We start from the raw sequence: 6,000 nt of genomic DNA on the forward strand, positions 1-6,000 counted from the left end.
TCACATGCACAAGGCGCTGGGTTCTAATCCCCAGAACCGAAAGAAAGAAAAGAAAGCAAAAGAAAAGAAAAAAAAAAGAAAAGAAAAGAAAAGAAAAGAAAAGAAAAGAAAAGAAAAGAGACGGAAAGAAAGACCCAAGACTAAAGTGCCTAGTGTGGTGGCGCAAACCTATAAGCCCAGATATTGGAAAGGCTGGAGATACCAAGTTTGAGGACAACCTGGGCAACTTAGAAAGACCTGGTCTCGGACTGGGGCTGTGGCTCAGTGGTGGAGCACTTGCCTTGCACATGAGGCACAGGGTTTGATCCTCAGCACCACATTAAAAAAAAAAAAAAAAAGAATAAAAAAGATGTGTCCATCTATAACTAAAAATATATATTAAAAAAAAAGAAAAGAAAGACCTGGTCTCAAAAATAAATATTTTTTCTGGAACCAGGAATTAAACCCTTCTGGAACCAGGAATTAAACCCAGGGGTGCTTAGCCACTGAGTCAAATCCCCAGCCCTTTTTATTTTTTATTTTGAGACAGGGTCTCAGCAAGTTGCTTGGGGCCTTACTAAATTGCTAAGGCTGGCCTTGAACTTAAGATCTTCCTACCTCAGCCTCCAGAGCCCAAATGCTGGAATTAGCATGCACCACTATGCATGGCTCAAAATAAATTTTAAAAGGGTCAGGTGTGTAGCTCAGTGATAGAGCATTTGCCTAGTATATACATAGGCCCTCTGTTCAATCCCCAAAACCACCAAACAAAAAAACAGAAAAAAAGGAAGAGTCACAGAAGAATACTTATACTATGATACTATTTATAAAAAGTTGCACACATAGGGCAAGGAATATCTGTTGCCTAGCAGAGAGAGGCCCTGGGTTCTATTCCCAGTGCCACAAAAAAAAAAAAAAAAAAATGAAAAAAGCTGCAAGTAAACTATATTGTTTACAAGGGGTTGGAGGTGGGGGAGGGGATGCTGGGTAGTAATATTTGCCAAATTATATTGTTATATTGTGTGCATGTAGGAATATGTAACAACAAATTCCATCAATATTTACAACTATAGTGCACCAATAAAAAATGTGGAAAAAACACATTGTTTAGATGTTTAGAGATATGCACATATTTGGTAAAAGTAAGGGAATGATTCACATCAAATTCAGGAAAGCAGGAGGGAAACACAAGGGAGAGGGAAGAAGGAAGATTCAATTGGGCAGGGCTACCTAAGAGACTTTAAAAATACTACAAAGCTCCTTTTTTGTTAGGCTGGGTAATAGTGCACAATCTTTAACTATTATTATTAAATAATTTTTTGAATTTGTGTTATATATACTCTTATACATATGAACTACTTCACAATTTAAAAGGAAGATATAAAGATGAATGAACTGTATGTAATCCAGACACTTTCTCCTACTATCTGTGTAACTTTAAACAATTTAATCTCTGACAGCAGTCTACTTATTTTATAGATGAGGAAATTAACAGCTCACATCTGTTTAGTACTTTTTTTGGCATTTAAAGAACTATTTAAAGTTCCTAGACTACAAGTATGCAAATATGTAGCATAAACATGCAAATGGCAATAAATTTTTATATCATAATAATACAAAATAATGTCTCTTTAATAAATAATACAATACCATAATACTAAGAACTCATTGGTAGGGCACAGAAGGCAATTCATCATTCTAGCCTCTGCCTAGCTTTTTAATAATAATGGTAACTTATTCTATTTTAATGTACACTGTGTAACACACCATGTTAAAAGCTTTCTTGGATTATTTTGTCTAATCCTCAAACAACTTTATGAGATTAGTTCTATTATACCCACTTGAAAGATGAGTTCACTGTGCCCAGCGTCACACAGTTAACAGTGACAGACTTCAGAACCCACACTCAGTCTCCACACTCATTTTGCCTCACTTTTTTCACATTAAATTCTCTCTCCCATGACACTTGCTCCTTGACAACTGCTTTTTGTTCATCTTCATTTCCCCTGGCACTTAGCAGGCATTCAATAAACAAACAGTGAACAGATATTTCATGTATTTACAGTGTTTTCAAGACATAATTTCAGGACATGAACTGATTTGTTCCTCTTGATAGCTTTGGGAAGTATAAATGGGTTTTTTGTTTGTTTTGTTTTAGAATACTTAAGTGTATGACTCGGGGCACTCAGTACATTCACAATGCTGAGCAACCATTACTACTAAATATGAAAGGTTTCTAATGACTTTACTTAAGTCTCAGCTTTCAAGTGATGGATTTGAAGCCAGTTTAACTCCTAAATTCATGAGCTCTTCATTCTACCAAGGCCTCTACCAATACTTCCACCTGCTCTCCACTTTTCACCAGAGTGTCTCAAGGGTCAAAAGAAGTTAAGACACTAAAACACTTTATACACATTAATACTGCACAGGTGACCACAGCTGTAGGGGGGAAAAAATCCACCAACACATTTCTCTCGGTGATTACTTTTCATTTTGAGCTTTCAAAAGCTAGAACTTTAATAGAAACATCCCAACTCTAGACATTACCTGCAGATGCACAAAGGCAAGGTCTGGACCCCAGAGTAAAGTTAAGAGGAGAAATGTTTGCATTAGTTAGATTACACTCTCATAGAACTACAGGTAATTGCTCAAAACTGATTTTTATTGTAATACAGAAAACCTCCTCGTAACAAAACACTTTCAATTCCAAGGGTGAGTTCAATCTTCCATCATTCTACCTATTATGAAAACTACAAAAAAAAAAAAAAAAAAAGACTCCAAGTAGGCATTTTTGTGCTCAACTGAAAGCCAAGAAAAATGGTTTGTTTTCAAGCTGAACTGTGAAGCTTTAACAAAAATAAAAAGAATATTTTTGATCCCATTGGTGCCAATTTTATCCTCTTTACATATCATTTTTCCTCAGTCTGAGCTCTAATCAACATCCACTTCATATTTAACATATCATAGTTAATGCAATAAGTACAGAAAACAATTTCCCTAAAGATGTTCCCTCCATTTACACTCCTCTCTATTTTCCATCATCAGCATTGTGCCATGAGAATAAGTATATCTCTAAGCTTTAAATCAAATTTCCGATGAATAGATGGAGATGTTGTTTCTGTAGTTAATACAATGCATACATCAACATCATCCCCTAAAAAATAAAAATGATTCTATATACTTCATTTATCCACATCTGACAGAATTCTGATCACCTGAATTCCTTTAGAAGAAAATTCAATCTATAGAAATAGTCCAATTATTTTAAATCTTATCAAGCAATGTCAAAAGAAAATCAAATGAAAAACTCCATCAGTACCATCTCACCATCTCACCAATGAATATTTATGACATTTCCATATTTCCTGTCTTCTGTTTACATAAAGCAGTGATGCCAAGATTCATCTCAGGATTATTAGCCTGCAATACAATGATGGGTCTAATTGCCTTGCAAACCAGGACACCAATAAATGGAGTCTTCAAGCAATCAATTTTAAGAGGAGGGAAAAAAGGCCTAAGCTCTTTCTGCATACATACACGTTGCCTACCTAGAAAATAAATTCAGCTTCATATTTTTTAAGTCTCATTCATCAGTTCTCAAGCAAGGAATGCACCCTTAACAACCTCAAGCTCATCAAATCTATTTAAATTCCAAATTCCAGGACTAGTTTTAATGCACCAGGGTGAAGGGGAAAGGAAAAGGCAGAGTTCTCACACAGAAAGATACCTATCACAACCCAGTTGCACCTCCTTGACCTTTAGTTTCAAAGTGGGTCCCTCCAACTTCCTCTTTATGACATAAGAATAATAAAAGACACCCTCCCCTCCTTAACTGAAGCCCCTCTCAACTTTACCTTTTTGGCTGACTTTACTTCCAAAAGATACTAATATAAATAAAACAAACAAAAAGATCAAACTGACATCTTAAAATGTCCTCCAGGAGAGTCTTTAATGTACCTTCTCTGTCCCCTGCAAAGTACCCTTTTACAACCTTCTAATTACTGCCTCTCCCCCAAAAACAGCCACCAAAACTGCCCATTTAAGTGTTCCAACCCCTAAACCTCTTAGAGGACATCCCAATCCTTCCTCTCCAGAACAATCCAACCCACTCCTGCCCAGCACTGCTCACCTCTTCATCCTCTCTGTCCCATCCACACCAACAACTCCAGGTCTCCCACATCTTATATTTCCCCTCTTTCACCTCACCATCTACAACCACCTCTCCAGCTCATTACAAACATTCCTTCTCCAAAACTCCTTCTGCCACCTTGGCCAAGGGACATTTTCTTCAAGATACCATCCCCCAATCTTGCTCACCACCTGCCACTATTCTTTCAGTGAATCCAGTCTAGCAGTCTTATGTGCCACCATGCCCTCTCCACTGAGTCCAAGATCACCCTAAATTCTATTTCACTGTGCCCCACCCCCAATTTCAATCCTTATCCTCCCATTTTGGGCCTAACTTCCAATTTATCCCCCTCCTGCCAGCTCACCATCACACTCCCTCCCTGAGATTGAAAGTCTCACCCCTACCAGCGCCTATTCCAACCTTCATCAACCATTCCAGGAAAATCCCAAATCCCACCCCCTCCGCTCTATCTTAACCATGCTAATTCCATAAGTCTCCGCAAATTCCACCATCCCCAGGTGACAAAAGCCCGCTTCAAGCTCAGGTCTCAACCCATGCCAAGTCCCTCACCCCCAGCTCCTACCACCCTATCACCACCATCAGTCTGTCCCAGTCCCACCCCAAATTCCACCTTACTGAATTAAAACATTCCCCAGGGCCTTATCCAACGGTTTACATCCCACTCTATATTGAAATCATCCACCTATCTCCCAGCAGGGCTCAGATCCCAAGCTGTCAACTGCTCCAGGCCAACCCCAAATCACCACCCTCATTTAGTCCCCTCCCCCATTATAAAAAACATCCCACTTCAGTCTCCCATCTCACCCCAAGACTATCCCAAATGCTTCCTGACACCCCCCGCCCCAACACACACACACACACACACACACACACACACAGGCTCCTGTCCCAGGTCCGGCTATTCCCCCATTAAAAGCCCACACTCCTTCATCACCCCCCAACCTGCTTGGGTCCCACCCTCACCCCACCCCCAGCCCGCGCTCGGACAAGTCTCCCCCACCAGCCCGCCGTTCCATCGCGACCCCAGCCCCCTCCCCCCAACCCGCGCGGGGGCTCCGCAGCCCCCACTCTCCTTCTCCCCAGCACCTCCAGCACAGGCTCCAGACCAGCGGAGCGGCGGGCCGGGGCGTGGGGGGGCCTGGGGGGGTCTCCTCACCGGCTAGCCGCTGCAGGCGAAAAAGGTTGCGGCGACGACAGGCGGCGATGCCCTTGTCTTCTCTGGAGGCTACAGCGGCGACGCTCTCGCTCCCTCGCCCGTGTCCAGTAGGGTGGCGGGTGGCGCGCAGGGACGGGAGCCTCCTCCTCCTCAGCTACTCGGCTCTGAATCCTCTGCAGTAGCCGCCGAGAAGCCCGACGGGTGGGGGGAGGGGACGATCGGCTGCAGGCGAGAGAGGAGGAGGCGGAGGGAGGGGGCGGGGGACCGCTGAGAAGGGCGGGGGAGGAGGAGCCGGCGCGGCGTCGCGACACGTCCCATGGCCTCAACACGGCCGGACCACAACTCCCGGCATGCCCTGTTTCGGCCCGCACTCGGCCTTTGCTTCCCGCCGCGCCAACGCTGTCTCTGCCTTCTGCCGCCAGAGACAATGGAATGGAGCTGTCGGTGCGCTGACAGCTTTTATAGCCTTGAAGACCACATGTCGGGAAAGTCAGGCGATTCTGCATCCCCATTCTCAGGTGGCGAAGCTTTCAGCGTCTCCAACTTACTCAGAGGCACGGGTTGCCGCCCACTGGACTACATCTCCCAGCATGCCCCACAGCCTCCCACTCTCCTCCTTCCGGACCCTTCTCAGACCCGGTACTACAGTTCCCAGTGAGTGTAGTCCCTGCTAAAGGTAGGAGATGCGGTTCTCGATTCTTCCTCCATGTTAAGA

The 6,000-nt window shown here is 43.2% G+C and overlaps 1 protein-coding gene across 8 annotated transcripts in view; it reads right to left on the reverse strand.

Annotated features, from left to right (window-relative positions):
• FAM168A (family with sequence similarity 168 member A) overlaps positions 1–5,497 on the reverse strand; it is a 225,764-nt gene extending 220,267 nt beyond the window's left edge. For 2 of the 8 annotated variants that reach the window (XM_079103823.1, XM_079103816.1), the window contains exon 1: positions 5,286–5,493. The gene's annotated coding sequence lies outside the window, so the exon portion shown is untranslated. Of the gene's footprint in view, positions 1–5,285 lie in introns of all 8 variants that reach the window. The other 6 variants (XM_079103818.1, XM_079103817.1, XM_079103819.1 and 3 more) reach the window with 6 other exon arrangements.
• Between the last annotated feature and the right edge of the window lie 503 nt (positions 5,498–6,000).

The sequence above is a fragment of the Sciurus vulgaris genome, assembly GCF_902686455.1.
Source record: "Sciurus vulgaris genome assembly, chromosome: 11".
Lineage (NCBI taxonomy): Eukaryota > Metazoa > Chordata > Mammalia > Rodentia > Sciuridae > Sciurus > Sciurus vulgaris.